The sequence below is a fragment of the Etheostoma cragini genome, chromosome 5, assembly GCF_013103735.1.
Source record: "Etheostoma cragini isolate CJK2018 chromosome 5, CSU_Ecrag_1.0, whole genome shotgun sequence".
NCBI classification, from domain to species: Eukaryota; Metazoa; Chordata; class Actinopteri; order Perciformes; family Percidae; genus Etheostoma; species Etheostoma cragini.
In genome coordinates this window covers 6,902,056-6,912,900 of record NC_048411.1, presented here as the reverse complement: position 1 = coordinate 6,912,900, position 10,845 = coordinate 6,902,056, and the positions used below count along the sequence as shown (strand labels likewise).

At 40.2% G+C, this 10,845-nt stretch overlaps 1 long non-coding RNA gene across 1 annotated transcript in view; it reads right to left on the bottom strand.

Moving 5' to 3' along the window:
- The window catches only part of LOC117944804, a 15,996-nt gene that overhangs the window by 3,957 nt on the left and 1,194 nt on the right, over nucleotides 1-10,845 (bottom strand). Inside the window, exons 2-3 of the long non-coding RNA XR_004656667.1 lie at nucleotides 10,481-10,488; nucleotides 8,229-8,232 (exon numbers count right to left, since the gene is read on the bottom strand). This is a non-coding gene — a long non-coding RNA (uncharacterized LOC117944804). The remainder of the gene's footprint in view (nucleotides 1-8,228; nucleotides 8,233-10,480; nucleotides 10,489-10,845) is intronic.

Here is a 10,845-nt window from a genome sequence, read left to right as displayed (position 1 = left end):
AATCAAAAGCAAGTGCTGTAATAATAATAAAATCCAATAAAACAGTTATAATAAAAAAGGAAGCTATTTATAGCATCCGTTTAATATTTATCCTATATATAAATATAGTTCCTATAGCCTCAGGCTTGAACCCCCAAAAATGGATGTCATCAACGGCAAACTGTGAATTTGGTCTTCCTGCAGGGTTTGGTTTTGGTTAGCCAATTTATGTCTCACATGTGGCTGTTTGCTTGTGTTCCCTCACACCTTTGTGAGCAAGTTGTGAGAATGGTAAAAACATGACTGCTCACAATTGCATAATTACGCAGTGATACAGGAACTTCGCTGTGACGAAAATCCAACTAAATGCACTTGGGATTACTGTACCTATCTCATGTAAGTCTGTTTTATACTGTACTAGAACAAACTGTAACAAGAAGAAGCCTGCAAAATAAGAAATGTATCCTAAAATAGATGGTATGCTTTGGGAAGTGGTTGGCAGTAATTTGTATACACAGCTAAGCATACACAACTACTGTTCCTTTGATTTGAATCAGATTTCATGTTGTGGTTAGCGTGTGAGAGGATGCCACTGAAGAAGTAGCACAAATGGTGTTTTTGAGTCCTTTCCTTTTAGTGTATCCACCACCTATTCTCGAGTTCACTCAGTGGTCTCCTACTTCTGGTGCATGTATAGCCTCTTTATGCATTTTAGTTTAGCCAATCTTACTGTCAAGGATTAGTCTGACACCACCTTACTTTCTGCCTTTCAAAGGAGGAGCTGCGAGGGCTCTCACCATGGAAAGCACTCCCACTGCTGACAATCCTCATCCTCGCTTTCCGCCTATCTCAGCTCCTGTAAAAAATCCATGAGAAGTGCCCAGTGATCCTAGATTTGGGAGAAGACTTTGGCTGTGGAGCAGCTGTGTGAAATAGTAATGTCAAACTAAGTCAGCAGGACCAGCAAGGAAAAGCATATAGGTCTGTCAGCTTGATCTTCCAGGAATCCTTAAATAATGTGTTGCGCACGAACATAGTGTTTCGACTTTACGGAGACATCCAATAAAATATTTACTTTTTTGAAACAAGATTTTTCAGTTTTTTCAGTTTTTGTATAAAAAAAACAAAAAAACACAATTATTAAACAGGGGGTTGCCAAAAGGGCCACCAGAGGCCACAAAATGGTTGCAAATTGACTCAGTCTGTTTGCCAAGGGGAACCGTTACTATTGGGGCCTGGCTATTGCAGATTTGTGAAACTTTTAGTTTAGTCTAGTTAATCCCTAAATATCCCTGAAGTTAATAAATGTGTGTTACATAGTGTTGAAAACTTCAAAAAAGTGGCAAACATTGAAAAAAAGCAACAAAAGTGTTGAAAAAAGGGCAAAAAAAAAAAGTTTAAAACGTTGATTAAAAGCCTCAACAAAAGTGTTAATTTTCAGTTTTGACAGGAAGACAAGGCACAAGGGTTAGAGCACTATCAAAAAACAGTGCAACTAGAAACTGGGAGTGGGGAAGGAAGAAGGTAGAGGAAACAACAAAAAAACTTTTTGATTGATGTAGACTATTGTGTTCATTCACACCTAGGGCTGTCATGATTCTCCAAATCCTCGATTCGAGTAAATAGTCAATTCTAAGGTCACGGTTCGATTCAATTCTTGATTTTTACTTGTTTTTAAACCACAAGTTGCTATGCCATTTTTAGAGATGACCTTTATGAAATATAATATCCGACCTTTTTCCGCAATGTACAACACTACATTGTCAAATTTAAAACATTTATCAACAACACTATGTAACAATAACTTATATCTTCAGGCAAATGGAAACTTAAGCAAAATCAAGACACTCTTATTCACACCCGTAACAAGTCTCTCAAGTCTCAGACTTTGTCAGATCAGAAAGTGAGATCAGTTGTGTAGTTTCTGCTCCCCTACACCATCAGGACTTGCAGGCATCATGACCTCAGATTCCACTTCACAAACTTGTCAAATGTTGTTTGTGGTCCAACACCTTTGTATTGTGGGATGTAATGAACATAGCAGCCTCTAAAGCCCACTTGAAGAGCTTGTTTCCTGAGCTATGGTATTGCAGTCAATATTCCGAAAGTCCAAAGCTGCTCTTTTGAAACTGCATGACTATACACACAACCATTGAAATCTGCACTGTGTCAGCCCTTCCTTGCATATCCAAACAGGCCATGTAGTGCATATTGCCTGCCATTTCTTTTAGAGGATGTTGATTTTAACCAGTTTTTTGTTCAACATTCTCCCCTGGCTCCCAGGCATTGTCTGCCTGCCTGAGCCAACAGTACCTGCATGTATTCTTCCCTGTATGCATATTGACACCCAGGGAATTTATCAGCGGCAGGTCCACTGCACTGAGCCTCATGTTAAGTCAGGTGGAAACCTGTGACTGGCAGCAGTTAGGGTGAGGGAGCCTTTTAGAGGCAGTGTTAAAATTAACCAGCGTAATGAGGAAATGAGTGACTTATTGGCTGCGCAGTAATTTCCTTCATTAAGGCTGATATTTATGAGCAACCATCATGAGTGGAGCAGCCAATGCGACGGCTCCAGGTTTATGAAGCGTGGATTGTCACCTTGTTCCAATTATATGCTACCTTTTGAATATGCTGAATGTTTAAACATTCAGAGAAAAGGACATCGCACATCATTAGTTGCTGTGCAGTGTGATAAATAGTAAAAGGAGGCCCGTTTTGGCTCGTGGTGTTGGGTTATTTTTATCCATCATAGCAGCAATTAGCTCATTAAAGTTAGGTTGCTCAGTGGTGAGGAAGGTGTTGGAAGGAGGAGAATTCCATTCCCCAACCATTAAATTTGTCAGTGCTTTAAGTTATGTTGAAGCAGTGTTTCTTTCTGGTTGAACAATTTTAGTTTCATTTGCACGCTTCCATAGACATTTGTGAAATAAAAAACTCATCTTGATTGTTGTCAGCACTGGCATTTATGCTTCTGTTTCTGAAATCAGTAATCAACAGGCTAAAGAAAAAATAGAAAAAAAGTAATATAACTAAAAGACTGGTTACTGGTGGTGCCTGCTTTTCAAATATACTGCACAGTAATCTTCTGAGGATTAGATCAACTTTTTTGTGATCAACAAATGTTATTAGAAAAGATTGAAATGAATTGTCCACTATCACTCAAAAATGGCGCCTTTGTTTGGCATGGCCATTGCTGCGTCCCATTTATGTCGTTTTTATTTGTTTGTGTATGTTTCTTTTATAGTCACATTAACCCTGCCTTCAAACCACTGCGTTACCGCTGTTTTTGCATTCGATCGTGTCACCCTTATGAACACTGGAGTGTATATGGAAGGACTCAGTAACAGCTGGGAGAGTTACAGTCAAACTTTTCCACCCCCGCTGGTGTGTGTACCCAGCTTAATTGATTGCCGATTTTTGCTTCGGGGTCATGGAAATCCAAAGAAGAGACGAAGGAAAAGGGCTTGCAGAGCTGGCGTTCGGGTCGCGATGAGGCTGTCTTCGGCGATGGGGGTGCCCGGCCTTCTCTGCGGGCGGCGGCCGCGGTGGCTGCTGCCGGTTTTTCCTCGGGATATAAGTGCCGGGGGCGCTCTGTCGCAGGGTCGCCTTCAGCTCGCCCTGCCCGCTGGATGGGATCCCATTTGGTCACCGTGGGGCGGCGGTGGACTTGCAGTTGGGAAACTGCAGTTTGTGTCTGACCTGCCTGACCAGCGATTGGGCCCACTACACCGCTGGAAATCACGTGTCTGTACTAGGTGTTTGCGGCCACTACAACCTGCTATTAAGGAGACCGGTCTACCATCATCGCTCCGTTTAGCGCTGCTAAATGCTTGTTCCAGCACAAACAAGGCGCATGCCATCAACGATCTTATCTTCACGGAAAAGATGGATTTTATGTTCCTTACAGAAACATGGCAAAAGGATAAGGAAGCCATACACTTAAATGAGCTCTGCCCTGCAGGTTGCTCAGTGATTGGGACACCTCGAACGGTTCGCCGAGGTGGTGGCCTTGCTGTTGTGTATCGAGACAGTTTTTTTATGTATAGGAATCCACTGTGAAACATTTTCCTCTTTTGAGTCACAGGTGATTAAGGTCGGTTCTGTTAACATATTTTATTGTGTGTTAATTTACCGTCCTCCTGGCCCTGCAGGTATCTTCCTTACTGAATTTACTGATTTACTAACCTCTATAATCAAGCTGGAGAAAGTTTTAATTATTGGAGATTTTAATCTTCATATTGATGATATGTCATGTATTGCAGCTACAGACCTCAAATCGATCACTGACTCTTTTAACTTTACGCAATATGTCTCAGGCCCTACTCACTTAAAGGGGCACACCCTGGACCTTGTTTTCTCATTAGGTCTTGAGATAGTAAATGTGAGTGTGAAGGACGTCCATGTGAGTGACCACAGTTGTGTTTTCTTTAACGTAAACTTACCACGGGACCCCCCGCCTCTGAGAATAAAGGCTCAGAGGAGAGTTTTTAACCAGGATGTTGCTGGGAAGTTTTCTATCTTGTTTGATCCATGCCAGCTAAGAGGTTGTAGTGATGTAAATGTGTGTGTGGAGTCTTTTAACAGCCAATGGTTAACAATTCTAGATGAAGTGGCTCCTATGAAATCAAACATTGTGTCTGTTAAAAAGCCCTGCCCGTGGATTAATTCATCTATTCAGAGCCTTAGAAGTAAACGTCGGAAAATAGAGCGCTTATGGAAAACAACTAAACTCGAAGTCCACAGGCTCTATCTTAGGGAATTAACTGCTTCTCTAAATGAACTCCTGAAGAATGCTAGAAATAACTACTTCTCTCAGCTAATATCATCTAACAAGAAAAACCCCAAATTCTTATTTGATTCTATTAACTCTATTGTTTCTCCATCTGTTTCTCAAATTGCGGTGCTCTCTTTGTCAAATAGTAATCCTTAACTTCTTTGTTGGAAAAATTAACAATATCAGAACTAGCATTTCACCTCCTTCTGCGTACAAGGCCTGTACATTGGCTCTTTCCTATCCGTGTTTCTCTTTTAAACTTGTCATTATTCGATGTTACTACTCTACTAAATAAGCTGAAGCCCTCTTATGGCCAGAGTGATGTTCTCCCAACTATGCTGTTCAAGCAGGTTTTTGATAGTATTGGCCCCTGTGTTGTAGAAATGATTAATACTTCTCTTTTAACTGGGGTGGTTCCTGACTTTTTCAAACATGCTATTGTCAAACCTGTTCTTAAAAAGCCTAGTTTAGACCCATTGCAACCCTCGAATTATAGACCTATATCTAAACTCCCATTCATGGCAAAGATTCTAGAGAAAGTGGTAGCAGAGCAGCTTACTTCTTTCTTAGAGATAAATTATATTTTTGATAAATATCAATCAGGTTTCCGTAAAAAACATTCTACGGAAACTGCACTGGTGAAAGTTTCAAGCAATATTTTGATGTTTGCTGATTCTGGGAAGCATACAGTGTTAGTTTTGTTGGACCTTACAGCTGCCTTTGACACTATTGATCACAATATTATGCTTAATAAACTTCAGGCTCTATTAGGGATATCTGGATAAGCTCTGAAATGGTTTTCATCTTACCTTACTGGTAGAAGTTTTAGTGTCTATATAAATCAGCACATGTCAGATACTGCAGGTTTACTGTATTAAAAACAGTTTCTTTCAATTAAGGAAGACATAGAGGAGAGGAGACTACTAGAACTGTTGGGTCCTTGTAAATTATGGAGTGTGGTCTATCTGTAAAGTGTCTTGAGATAACTCTTGTTATGAATTGATACTATAAATAAAATTGAATTGAATTGAATTAAATTGAATTGGAACATTTCAAAGATAAGAGCCTTGGTGCCAAAAGCCGAGTTGGAGATGATCATTCATGATCAGTCTCGCTTGGACTATTGTAATAGTCTTTTTTTTTTGCCTTAATAAGAAGGATCTTTGTCGTCTCCAGACTGTCCAAAATTCTGCTCCTAGGCTTTTAACCCACAAGAGTAAAAGGGCACATATTACTCCAGTTTTAGCTTCCAGGTGGTTACCAGGGATATTTAGAATGCACTTTAAAATATTGGTCCTAACTTTTAGAGCCCTACAAGGACAGGCACGCCCATACATCTCAGACCTGATTCAGCTGCGTACATCCTCACGTAGTCTGAGATGAACAGGCCAGAGACTATTAGTTGTCCCCCTTTCACATTTTAAAACTGGGGGGACCGCTCATTTCAAGTCCTTGCACCTAGGTTGTGGAACGCTTTGCCTCCATCCATGCGCTGCTTAGATTGTGTGGTAAATTTTAAAACTCAGTTGAAATCCCTGCTTTTTAAAGAGGCTTTTAACTAGATTGTAGGGTGGTTAGGCTGGTCTTATGTGTCCGTGTTATTCTTTTGTTTTTTGTGATGTATTGTATTTATGAGAGTTGTTAAATGCTTCCTTTTGTTGTGAAGCACTTTGTGATCTTCATCTGAGAAAAGTGCTTTACAGATACATTTTACTTACTTACTTACTTACTTACCACATGATTTTTGAATCCTGGTGTCTCCACACTTGCAATGACTTAATTTGGAAGGCATTGTAATAGAAATTCAGATTAGGAACCTCCAGGCTCCCTGAGAGCTTACTTCTATGTAAAGTTTAATTCTGGTGCGTTTTCCACCCCAGATCAATTATGACATGAGAAATTGCATTTCAGAAATGTATTTAGGTGGAAGAGCAACTGGAATCATAAAGAACAAAAAATATAAACGGGGCAAGATATTCATTTTGATAATTAAAATTCTGCCTTGCATTGAGACTTGAAGAGAGCCCCATCCCAAAGTTTTCATTAACAATTTTGTGAAGATTAGGATAAATCTCTGTGCCACGGTAGTTGAAGACATACAGATAGGGATGCTGGCTTGTAGATGCTGAATTTAAAGGGAGAATGGCAGATTTGTAATGTGTAAATAAAGCATTTGTAAATTAGCAGATTGAAAGGTACCATTAAGGACAGAGGCTGTGGCACCATTGTATAAAGTTTTATCATAGAGATATACTTTGGATGGAAACCAAATCTCTCCAGGACGTTCCATAATTACTCCCATTCAAGGCAGTCAAATACCTTTTCTGATTAGTGCTTTTGATTCACAATGTGTAAGTCTGAGGGCTAGAAGCCTGCTTGGACGGTCACCATCATAGTATCTTTGCTATGTTCTATGCAATATAAATTTTGCTTCTTCAAGGGATTTACTTTGGTGTTCCCCTCAAAGTGCAGTAATTAGGTTTATTTTGGTTACTGAGGATGTTGGTTTTATTGTGTCTGGTAACATTTTAATAAAGAGGACCTAATAGTATGTGAGTTTTTGTGACTTCCCGTTCACACTGAAAGCTGCTGGAAAGAGCGGCTTTTTGTCATTGCCCATGGCTGCCGCTGCTTGCGCCCATCCACTTTACATGCGAGGCACAGCTCATCTCAAACCTTTTCGCTAGTGAATCTGACATTAGACCATGCCGAACAAGCTCACGTGTATTCCTCAATTCAGTCTGTACTGAGGGCGTTAATTGCTCTTGCTCAATTTGTGTGATTGGTCTTTCAATGTCATTAAGCCGTTTGCTATGTTCAGAATGCAATTTAGAAGAAAAGCCAATACATATAGCCCTTATAAAACATTTAGCGGACTCCCACAGTGTTTGAGCATTGGTGCAGCTTTCTTTTTTGTGATTGATACATTTGTTAAGATGTTCTTTCACATGTGTTAAAAAGACCTTATCACTGATGAGGGGATTATTAAACCTCCACCTGTGCACTTTGGGGTTATTAACAATTGGTGTCAGCGTACACATAACTGGGGCAAGGTCAGAAAGTAGGATGGGCAGCAAATTAACATGACAAATGTTATTTATGATGATATTTGTCATGAGGACTCTGGATGAGCCGTGGCGGCCGGAGTAGAAAGAGTATGCCTTTGTCATTGTGAAGACGCCAGGGATCCACTATGTTTAGCTCTGCCAGGAATGATCTGAGAGACAGTGATTCAGGCAGTGTGGTAGGGGATGTACTACTGGACTTTCAATTCTGAACACACTGTTGTATTAAAATCACCTGTCATAATTCTATGGCGATCACGGTATCTCAACATAGAATCCCTGAGTGTAAAAAATTACTATTGGCTAACATCCTTTTGCATAATTAATAGCAAGTAGAATATAAACAAATCTACCATTATTATCTTTTCCATTGTTAACCCCTACATATTGTAATTTTCTAGAATTAACACACCTCTTGACTTGGAAGCAGCGCACGAGTGAGACATACATTTGTAGTGTTTGTTTTGGAACCGCTGTAGGTTATTTTCTGTAAGGTGCGTTTCCTGAGCCAATGCGATAGATACTTGCTTATGTGGGTGAAATTCTAGGCAGCGAGTGTGCTTAATGGGTGAGTTTAAACCTCTAACATTCCAGCTGATAATGTTCAAGTTGGCCATCTAATTAGCATATCACTTAAAATACAGAGCAGTAGAAATAAAGACCCACAAAAAAGACATAACACACAAATTAAGGGAATGCATGTGGTAAGAGAATCTCGTTACACTGTATCAGAAAAGAAATCTTGAATTATAGAACACAACTACATACACGCAAAGCGCCAGACTCTCGTATAGCCCAAGGATTTAAACAACACACACGCCATTACCATTCTGGTTACATGTAATGCAGCCCTCAACAACCCTTAATAACATTATTGATACTCCTTGTAGAAATACAAATAAACACATAACGCAGTTGCAGTTGGGGAGATCATAAGTTTAACCCATCAAAGGCGATAGACCAAAAAAATAGCCTGGTGATTCCCTCGCAGATTTTGAGCAGTCTGTAAATTAACGTTTGATAACTTAGCTGAAGGAATGTTATTTACAGATCACGTGCTACTGATTAATAAAAGTAACATAAATATACCAAGAAGTACAAGCTTACATGACACTAGGATAGCCTAGAAGCTATTGCAGAGAGCATGCTTCTATCTCATCTGGTTCCTGTAGCTGTGAAACTCTGTGAAAGGCTGGAGGTCCTCTGAACAGTGATACATAGAAAGTTTGGTAACACTTTACTTGAAGGTATTGACATGTCAAGTTTCTGTTTCTCCTGTTTCCAGTCTTTTGGTTTCCCGCCTTTGTAATTGTCTGATGTCTTTCACCTTTGTCACGGTTTTGTCAAGTTTCTTTTGTAGTTGGTTGTCTGTTAGTGTGTCCTGTTTTATTTGGAATTCTCTCTGTTCCCTTATGTGTTGTCTTGTTTTATTTCATCTTTTTGTTTTCCTGCCATTGTAATGATCTGATGTGTCTTTCAACTGGTCACCTGCCTTGTGTCACCTGCCCCTTGTTATCCCTGGTTCACTTAATGTATTTAGTTCCTGTGCCTTCTGTGTCTGTTGTTGGTGGATTGTTTTTTATTCCTCATTCCTCATGCTTCGTCTGTCCTTTGTGAATAGTTCCATCTTGGGTGTTTGTGTTCCTGGAATTTTTCCCTGAGTACTTCCATGTTCCTGTTTGCTGGATTACTTACCATCTCTGCTTACTAGTTTGTAAGTCCGCTTGTGTTTACATTAAAATCATTGTTTATTTCACACTCCTCGCCTTCCAGAATTTGGGTCCAAGCCTATCAATCCTGAAACTGTCATAACTATAACATGACACTGTCATGAACATGTCAAACATTAAGAACAAGTCAAACATTTATAACTTTTGTCATTAAGTGTCATTCTGTTTTTGTCATGACAAGTTGACATTGTTTGGGTCGTCTTGATTATGACAACTTAACATAAATCAAAGTGACATTACCAGAGGATGTCTTTGTCATGACAAATTGACATAAACAAAAAATCCACCTCTTTTTTTGTTCATGCCACTAAAAGTGCGAAGGAACCTATTCCGCGACGTCACCCGCATTTTTGAGGGGCTTAGCATGCTGCAAAGCTCACAAAAATATGCACACATGTCAGAGTTGGCTAAAACTACAAAGTTCTGTAGTGTTTGGATCAAGAGTGCGCCCCCTGACGAGCTTCGGAATTCTGAAAAATTAGAAGTTATTATAGCAAATTTTGAGGGAACATACTAGGTCTCTCAGTGGGTTTGACCTGCACAGAATTAGCTCTTGTCCTTTCCCAAACTTACCAAATTTGACCCACTTTGTCACTGATGACAGTGCGGATGAGTGACAGTGGTGTGTTGCAGTAGTAACGTCATCGGGGCTGATCTCCTGACATCTACATGCCTATATGGACTTTTGGAGATATACAGTATATATGCCTTATATGACAAACATCATCCGATTTACATGAAACTTAGAATGTTGGGACTGTATGTGACACTGAGGCGGCCCCTATAATTTGGCCACGCCCAGCCATTCAGGCCACGCCCCCTTTCATAACATTTGAACCGTTCAACGTATAGTCTTGTGTGAGGTATCAATGAACTCAGCAGAGACTTCCTATTTCATTGCTGATGTTTGACCCGCCCCCCTATGATGCGACCACGCCCCCTTTTACAGATAATGACCTGTATGACATATAGGCTTGTGTGAAGTATCAATGAACTCAGCAGAGAGTTCCTTCTTCATTGGTGATGTTTGACCCGTCCCCCTATGATACGGCCTTGCCCCCTTTCACATATAATGACCTTTATGACGTATAGGCTTGTGTGAGGTGTTATAGAACTCAGCAGAGAGTTCCTCTTCATTTTTTCACGGCTTTCTGTGTCTGTCTGATGCGCAAATGCGCGGTCGCAAGGAGAGGCGTCCGCCAGTGACCCCGACACGCGCAGGTTAACCTTCCTCTGGTGTTAGCTTTCTGCTGCCATCTGAAGTGTTAGCGGGTCATTTTGGACCCGTGTATTAAAT